General features: G+C 47.4%; 1 long non-coding RNA gene across 1 annotated transcript; it reads right to left on the bottom strand.

Moving 5' to 3' along the window:
• Positions 1-395: 395 nt before the first annotated feature.
• LOC115276841 lies at positions 396-1,373 on the bottom strand. The gene is made up of 2 exons (XR_003902112.1): positions 956-1,373; positions 396-861 (listed from the first exon to the last, which is right to left on the bottom strand). It is a non-coding gene; the product is annotated as an uncharacterized LOC115276841 (long non-coding RNA).
• Between the last annotated feature and the right edge of the window lie 7,855 nt (positions 1,374-9,228).

The raw sequence follows: 9,228 nt of genomic DNA, 5'->3' as shown, positions 1-9,228 counted from the left end.
CACTTTGTCTCTTTCTCTCTCTCAAAAATAGATAAGCAGTAAAACATTTTTTAAATAGATAAACATTTACATAATAAAGGTTTTGGGGAGAAGCCAATTCGGAGAGCTACTGCCCATACCACCCCCCCCTCCGACCCCAGGCAGCCGTGACCTCCACCAGCTGTGGGGAGGGTTCCGTGGCCGCGGGACTGACGCCAAGAGGGTGGTTTTCTCCTGGTTGAGTTGTTCACAAGTCACAGAGCCCAGGCCCCTGCAGAACCCGAAGCCAGGACTGTCCCGGAGTGGAGGCAGCTGCTGCGGAAAGAGCCAGACGCCCCCACCCTCGCTGAATGAGCCCACCCACCCCCCCGCCCCGCCCCCCGCCGACCCTGAACCGAGAAGAAACTGAGCGGGAAATAATTGTGGACTTTTAATTTCTTTAGAGCTCAACCTTCAAGAGAAAGGATATTAACTTTTTTTAAGACTTTAATTCCTCCCTGAGAATTTAATAATGTGAGGCATTTCATATAGTTCAAATCAGGGCATTTTAATATTGCTGGCATTTATTACTTGGAATAGATTTATGCCGTCATTTGAATTCATTGCATAATCTCCAGTGAGCTCTGTTGAATGTCCTACCTGGGAAAAATCTAAGATGGAAAATAGATTGGGGAGCGAATTTTTCGGCTAGAGCGTGGGGATCGCCATGAGGGGATTTTATCAGGGCTCCGTTGAGACCCATTTCAGAGCCTGCAGGGTCCCCTGGCTGCCCTCAGGAGGGTTCACAAGGGGATGGTGATAATGCCAGGGAGCGGCCTCACCGCGGCAGACGACGCTCAGCCTTTCTCAGGAAGAATAGATGCACTTAAGCGGTGCTGAGCCCTGTGTGTTCAGAAACCTAAATGTTAGAAATATTGGGGACCCAGGGAGAGAGATCTTTTCCCTTCCCTTCATGCGTCACCCTAAGTCCCCTAACCGTAAAGATGAGTGAGCGTCTGCTTTCTCAGAGATTCTGGACACTCAGTGTTCCTTCTCCCTGTCAGGTCCTTTCTTCGTCCCAGGATGAGGGACTGGCTTCTTCTGGCTGTTAGGTTGGCAGTGGGGTTATTCCTTACACACGCACGGCCTCCTCCTTCTGGGGACAGGCAGGATGTGGTCTTCTTTGGCATCTTGTCCTTTCTCTGAGGTAAATGAACCAGAGCCTTCTCTGCCTCCGTTGTGGGGCTGGGAGGGGCGGGGCGAGGAGGGGAGGGGCGGCGGCTGGCACAGCAGGCCTGCCCTGCATTGCCCATTGCCTGGTAAATCCGTTCCACTTGGTGAGGGAAGAGGAATAGAAAGACGAGCCTGGACAGGACTTCCAGTCAGAGTCCGCGGTGCACCTCGGAAAGTACTGGTGTGGCTACTTCAGACCCCACCGGAGCCTCGCGGGCTTCTGGGAAGAGCTTTCGGTTGGGTTCAGAACTCTGAAGGGGAGAATGGTAGGAGTAAGTAGCAGCCTGGAAACAACACAGACTGTGTTCCTCCACATGGTCATGAAAATATGACAGTCAACTCCGAGTGCCACCTCCATGGCATCTGTCATAAGAGAAAACGGTCATCTTCCTCAGTTCTGGTTAAAAGTTTTGGCAAAAACCACCTCACACGTATTAGGAGGGCTACTCTAAAAGACAAGCAAACCCCAGAAAATAACCAATGTTGGTGAGGGTGTGAATAAATTGGAACCCTTGTGCGCTATTGGCGGGAATATGAAATGATGCAGGCACTATGGAAAACAGTAGGGAGATTCCTCAAAAAATTAAAAGTAGAACTACCCTATGATCTGGCACTTGCACTTCTGAGTATGTACCCCGAAGAACCAAAAGCAGGGTCTCAAATATGTATTTGTGCACCTGTGTTCATAGCATTATTCACAGTAGCCAAAAGGTAGATGCAACCCAAGGGTCCAGTGATAGATGAATGGATAAACAGAATGTGGTATATGCATATGCAAGATAACAGAAACTAGCTAGGTTGGTCTCTGTCAATAGAAAGTACATGTTTTATACAAACGGCAGTATATATATTGGTTCCTGCTTCCTTGCAGAGTTCCTAAAACCCTTGTAATTTCCTAAGTCATAAGGGCACTACAGGAGCATCTCTTGTTCTAATGAGGTGACTCTGGGTGGACTTCCAGATGGCTCCTGGATGAGGGCTGCTCACCACAAGGACCGAGGAATAATTAGGAGCTTGGAGTTTTCAGCCTGCTCCGCCCCGCTTCTCTAGAGAGAGGAGAGAGGCTGGAAGTGGAGTTAATAATTGATCATGCCTATGAGAGAAAGCCCCAGTGAAATTCCAGTGGTATGCGGTTCTGAGACCTTCCAGGTCGGGGAACACATCCACGTGCCAGGTGGGTGATATATGCCACACAGGGTACAGAATCTCCTGAACTCAGGACCCTCCCAGACCTCGCCCTATGTGTTTTTTAAATCTACTTGTTCATCCATATCCTTTATTATATCCTTTAATAAACCGATAAATATAAGTGTCCCTGAGTTCTGTGAGCTGTTCTAGCAAATAATCAAGTCCAAGGGGGAGGTCATGGGAACCTCGTGTTTGTGGCCGAGTCATATAGGAGATCTGGGGAACCTGGGGACCTGCTCCTTGCTTTTGGCATTGAAGTCCGATGAAGTCTTAAGGGTCTGAGCCCTGATGCTGTGGGATCTGACGCTAACTCCAGGCAGAGTGTCAGAAGTGAGTTAACGTGTGGGTCACTCAGCTGGTGTTGTGCAATCGCTTGGCGGGGGAAATGCTCACACCCCCAGTGTCAGAAATGCTGTGAGCGTGGAAGTCGTGTGAGAGTCACAGAGACACATGGGGACGTCTGGGTGTTTTTTCTAATACAACATACAATAGATTCTACAGAGACAGAAAGTTGAATGACAGTTGCCAGGGCCCAGAGGAGGGGAAGAGGGGAAAGGAGAGTTAATGGGTAAAGAGTTTGAGTTTGGAAAGCTGCAAGTGTTCTGGTGGTTGCTTGCACAACCGTGTGAATGTACTTAACACATCTGAACTGTACATATAGAAATGATTTAGATGGTAGATTTTTTTGTTATGTGTATTTGACCACAATTTTTTTTTTAAATCCCGGGGAAGATTTGTGATGAATGCCTCTTGGATCAGGGCTTCACTCTTGAAGCCACCAATTGTGGCCAATGGGCAGGGGCAGCTACTGAGCCTCCGCTCCTTTAGAGAGAGGAGCACTGAGTGTCCGCTGCTGCTGGCATTCATAGAATTGGAAACTAGTGAGACGTTGGAAGGCTTTGGAATCCTGTGGCTGAAAGATGTCTGTGACAAAGAAAATCATAACTGGAATGGAAAAGTCACTGAAATTTTGGCAGAAGAAACAATGCTGTAGTTTTGTGCCGTTTTACCAGTCAAAAGGAAAGGATGCAATATTTCTCTCTTTTTTTTTTTGAAGCCCAAACTCGGAAGAATAAAGCTAATAAAATTCAAAAGTTCGATCTGAAATGCCAGGACAGGGAGGGACCGATATTTTTGCTGAAGCTCTAGGATAAAATGTTCTTGCATGAGAAGTAATTCCCCAACAATGTATGATCTTCAGAGTTCAGGCATTTAAGGTCGCGTTGCAACTCGCAGTGATAAGGATTTAGTGATTTTAAAAATAAAAAATATCTCTCTTTGGTAATGTCACCTAGCGCTTTAGCTCAGGATAAAACGTTAATCATTGATTTTCTTTTGAAACTTGGTTTGCTGCTGAGCTAGTCCCTCAGACTGAGGAGTCTACCCGCATGGGTGGTGAACTGGAATGTCTGAGAGACAGCGCACATCAGCGAAACAGCTCAGAATTCTGGTTATTGACAGGATTTGAGATGACGTCATCAGGCTGAGCTGTGCAAGGAGGGGAAGGAGCGAGGCCACCCAGTGCTTGTCTTCCCAGACCTCTGCCTTTCTTCTGTGAAGACCATCCCACTGTGGGACGAACTAACCCCACCTCTCGTCAGTATTGGGGTGCTACAATCCTACCCCTTTGCACCCCTGCACGCAGGAGTAGGTATGTGACCCGAAGGTCCCCGAGCCCTTTCAGTGTGGCTTTCAAACTAGAAGCAAAGGAATAGAGTCCCTTTTTCTCTTATGGCAAAGATGAGGCAGTCCCTGGCCGTGATTTCAGGCCTGAGGATAAAGCCAGTTGGACGGAATGAAATGATGTGAAGAGAGAAGCAAAGACGGGGGACAAAAATACACAAATACACACCTTAGAGCACGTGAGGGTTTTGTCCAGGGTGTCCCCGAAGCAAAGCTTCACCCTCATCCACCACCTTGAGGTTTGGTTCCAGGCTCCATGAATGGATTCATTTCGCCTCTGCCTGAGCTGATCAGGGTTGAGTTTCTGTCCTTTGCAATTGAGCGAGTCCGGGGGTGCGGCACAGCAGGTCAACACAGGCCACTCAGCCCTCACAGGGTGTGGAGGTGCCCTTCAGAGATACACGAGGGCAGGATTAGGCTACTGCCTTCCCTTTCTGAGAAAACCAGGAGTGACAGGATGTGGACTTGAACACTGGACTCAGAAGAGGAAAAGAGAGCAACCTGCCTACTGTCCCCACTACTAACTGCCATCGTGGATGAGTTACCTTCTGGAACTCATAAAACAAGGGGGCTAGACAACGCCATCCAAAGGGCATTTCAGCTTATATTCATTCATTCATTCATTCATTCATTCATTTAATTTCAGAGAGAGAGAAAACACACATAAGCAGGGGAGGGGGCAGTGGGTGAGGGAGAGAGAGAGAGAGAATCTTAAGCCTGGTGGGGAGCCTGATCTGGGGCTTGATCCCACATCCCTGGGATCATGGCCTGAGCCAAGATCAAGAGTTGAACGCTCCACTGACTGAGCCACCCCATGTGCCCCTTCTTTTTAATATTTAAATGTCAGTTTGATTTATGCTACTGTCTTCTCTTCGTTTTGACTCCAACCCTGCTTTCAGTTTTTTGCTGACTTGCTTACTTTTTAACAAAGTTTAAAAGCTAATCCTTCCTGTGCTACCTAGAAGGACTAAGAGAGGGGAAGATAGCACACCTGTGTCTCCCCAGTCGCGTCCTCGGGTATTTAATGAAGAGAAGACCTCTGGGCTTGGCAGCACGGGGCATAAAGAAGACAGAAGAAAGAGGAGTCAGATTGTCCTCAGCACCTTCTGTTCCCGAGGTTGAATGCTGTCACGAGCTGATGATTTGCTGCGGGACAGAAGTGGTCAACGAGGCAGGAGATAGGCACCCAGGGTTGAGTTCTGCTGTTTGAGCAGTGATTACAGTTGCTACTTTGGCGGACTTGGAAAACTCCCTGTGTAGGTGCGCGTTCCTCCAACATCATCACGTAAGGTCTTTTTAACAGCCTGGGACTATAGTTCTTGAACAAAATACATTAAGGTTTCCGTGTTCCTTTCAGGAAGTATCTTGTCTGTGTTTCGAGGAAGGGGAGTAATACAATGTCCCTTGAATAGGCTAAGTCCCTCTGAAAAACATGCTTGCTTTCTTGTTCCTTTGAAGCATGTGTGTATGTGTGTGTGTGTGTGTGTGTGCTTGCATGGGCATGCGCGTGCATGCACAAAGACGTTAAAGAGGATTACGTTTGGTTGATACCATGAACTTTCAGCTTTTGTTTGTGTTGAGAGAAATTTTTAAAAATGGGTCAGAGAATTTCATGGAATAATTCTACTTTCAGGGGCGTGGCTGAACTTCTCAGCAAAAGTCCTTGCTTGGCCGCCTGCTGAGAAATGGACTTCACCAGGTCTGGACCCTGGGGCTGTCTGCATTGTTGGAAAGTCTTACTGTCAGACCAATGGTGAGTTTTGTATTTATATTGACATGGTATTTAATAAAGAATAGAGAAGATGAAGCCCATTCTCTACTCTCTGTCTCCTGGGATGCTCTCATTTTTATTTCTGGTGATAAAGACAACCAAAGAGTAGAAAGGCTCGCAGAGGAGAGGCATCCCCAGTTTTGGTTGGCCCTCACATAGCTGGATCTCACAGGGTCTTCTGAACGAGCAAGGCTGGAACCGCACAGTTTTGGCTCCTACATCTCCCCTATTCCCACCTCCTGCTACTACCTATCAAACAGAATCTTCTTATCAGATCTGATCCCTGGTCTATTTCTTCCTAAGGCCCATGGAAAGCAGTGGGCTGAACAATGACTGGCCCGATTAATTCATCCTGCTTAGTTATACCCCCAAGAAAGGAAGAAGTGTGTGTGTGTGTGTGTGTGTGTGTGTGTGTGTGTGCACACGCGCGTGCACATGCACAATATGCCATGGCTTTTTATTTCTGGGTTCTTTACATTCTGAATCAAAACTGGCTTAATATCTCTTATGTGGAATGAAAAAACAAGGTGCAAAGCAGTGCTCACAAAATGTTATCTTACATGTCAGAGGGAGAGAAGGAGTAACTATATATTTGTTTTTGTGTGGTTATGCTAAAGAAACTTGGAACATGCAGAAGAAACTGACAAAAGTGTCTCCTAGTGGAGGTGAGATGGAAGCTAGCTGGGTGGACAGGATAAGACAATGTTCACTGTATGTCTTTTATATGTGTGATTATTGAATCAAGTGAATGTGTTCCCAATTCAAAAAAAAAAAAAGAAAAGAAAAATAGATGCGGTCCCTAAGCTAAACTTGTCTCCAAGGTTGGATATTCTCTATCTACACTCTGAATGTGTATAATGTTTGAACATTTTAACAGTGATCATATTACATTGGCCTCCGGAAAGCCGGAAAAGGGAGAAAACTGTTAGGGATCAGCACATGCTGTTAACATTTTTCCTATGTAAGGAGCTCTAGGAAAACAAAGACAAAGACCCAGAGATTTCTCCAGGGCCCAAGACTGCATGTAAATGTGCCAAGTTCAAAAAGTAGGGATGAAGAGGGACTCCCCCAACCACTGGGTCTTCTAATATGAACATTTCTAAACTCGCATCACAAATCGGTCAGAAAGCTTCTCCTCTGAGCCAGACCTCTAAGGGTAGTTGATAATGTCCCTTTGGCACTCAGCAACACGGAAAGATTGAAAACCAGCATGATGGAAATGGCTAACTTGGTGACGAGTGGATGAAAGCAGGTGATAGTTAATTAGAGATGGATGGAAGGAGACTTCAGATCTACAGAGAAAAACGGGGAAATGTGGCCAAGGCCACTTGGGATACCATGGATCAATTCTGGGGCTGAAGGGACAGGGGAGCAATGCCGCTAGAAGGGCACAGGAACATTATATGAAGCCCTTGTCTGCAGTTTGGAGAGAACGCAGCCCTGTACTGAGGGAGCAGGTGAGGGCAGGGGTGAGGCAGGGCCCATCCCAGGTTTCTGCATCTGCCTGCACTGCACACGCCCTTCCCTTTCTAGATCTTAAATTGCTCAGGTTCAGGTTGTATTTCTCTGAGCTTGCTCTCTTCTGGGAGTTTCAATAACCTTGCAAACACCTCGAAATCATTTTTAAAAGCAGGGAAGTGCGCATGAGACAAAAGGGTTATATTCTCTGGGCTGGAGACGCAGTGGTTTGGTGTCCTCTCCTGGGTTTGACTGACCAGATTCTTGGTGACCCTAGCCAAATCCTTGATCTGGGTTTCAGCCTTCCTTCTACCAAATGGGAACAAATGTTGGTTACTGGCAGGCGGTAACAGCTGTTGGAGACACGGGGGCGGGGGGGGGGGGGGGGGGGGGGGGGGGGGGGGGGGGGGAGGTGGACCAGCCCTACAGCATCACATTCCTCATCAGAAACTAACAGCGGCGCTGAGTTTCTGAGATCTAAGGTTTGAATTCTGTCAACGCACCTCCCCCCCCATAGATGTAAGACACACTGGAAATGCTTCATATTTAATACCCGAGGATGCTCCCATGTTGTTTGGAAGAGGGCAGGTGCTTTCCATGTTATTCTTCAAAGCACTCTTTCTCATTTTCTATTTTTTAAAATGTTTATTTATTTATTTTTGAGAGAGACAGGGCATGAGCGGGGAAGAGGCAGAGAGAGAGGGAGACACAGTATCTGACGCAGGCTCCAGGCCCCAAGCTGTCAGCACAGAGCCCGATGTGGGGCTTGAACCCACTGCAAGATCATGACCTGAGCTGAAGTCGGATGCTTCACCGACTGAGCCACCAGGTGCCCCTTGGTCATTATCTTCCATCTGTAACCTTAGAGTTTAAAATGCAGTTTCTTTTGACCCCAGAGTTCTATGTTGTCAGTCTACCTGGTTGGTTGCCCAAGAAAGTTTAGTCACATTTAGAGATTTGAGACTGACAGGGCCAGCCTGGCTACCTGAGAGGATTTTTGGCACTATAAAGTACAGGAGCGCTAGGACAGACATCATCAATATGGAGATTTTTATTAATTAAAAAAATTTTATTCTTTCATCTTACTCCCAGGGTCTGCCAGCCTCCACCCCGATCCTTCCACGGGCATCTGGGACTGACTTTGTGTGATTTATAGGGGAAGTAATTTTCCTCCCCACAGCCCCAGGACAATGCTTGGGAGTGGCTGATTCTCAGAGTGTGTGGGTGGATAATTCTAGATGACATTCTAAGATTCTTTCCATCTCTGTGGGCACTCTGTCTCCACCCCCTGCCACCCTGCTCCTCTGTCCACCGCTTCTTCCCCCACAAAACACGTCCCTTCCACAACCTGTAGCTCACCGAGGGCTCCCGTGAACTTTGGCTGGTCGTGCCCAGGTAGAGAAGTGCAATTGGAGCCAGTGCCGCTTGGACAGGAGCAAGGGATTTGGTAATCTCCCGCTTGCAGCTTCACTCACCAGTGCAAACACTAACCTGGAATTCTAATTGCACAGAGACATGTTACTACTCGATGCAGAGAAGGAGCCTTCCAATCCCAGCACAGGCTTCGGGCAGTATGGGCGTCAGCAATCACCGCCTTGCCAAGTGGTGTGCCGGGATCACCAGAGCTTCTCATGGGTCTCATGCCTATCCTCACCCCAGTCTTTAAAAATAATTGACTTTGGTGCACCTGGGTGGCTCAGTCGGTTGAGCGTCCGACTTCAGCTCAGGTCATAATCTCATGGTTCTTGGGTTTGAGCCCTGCGTCGGGCTCTGTGCTGATGGCTCAGAGCCTGGAGCCTGCTTCAGATTCTGTGTCTCTCTCTCTCTCTTTCTCTGTCCCTCCCCTGTTCGTGCTCTGTCTCTTTCTGTCTCTCAAAAATGAGTAAACATTAAAAAACTTAAAATTAAAACATAAAAAATAAAATATAATAAACAAA

Source organism: Suricata suricatta, chromosome 13 (assembly GCF_006229205.1).
Source record: "Suricata suricatta isolate VVHF042 chromosome 13, meerkat_22Aug2017_6uvM2_HiC, whole genome shotgun sequence".
In the NCBI taxonomy this organism is placed as follows: domain Eukaryota; kingdom Metazoa; phylum Chordata; class Mammalia; order Carnivora; family Herpestidae; genus Suricata; species Suricata suricatta.
Note: the sequence above shows the minus strand (reverse complement) of the source record. Positions and strands in the feature narration are given on the sequence as shown.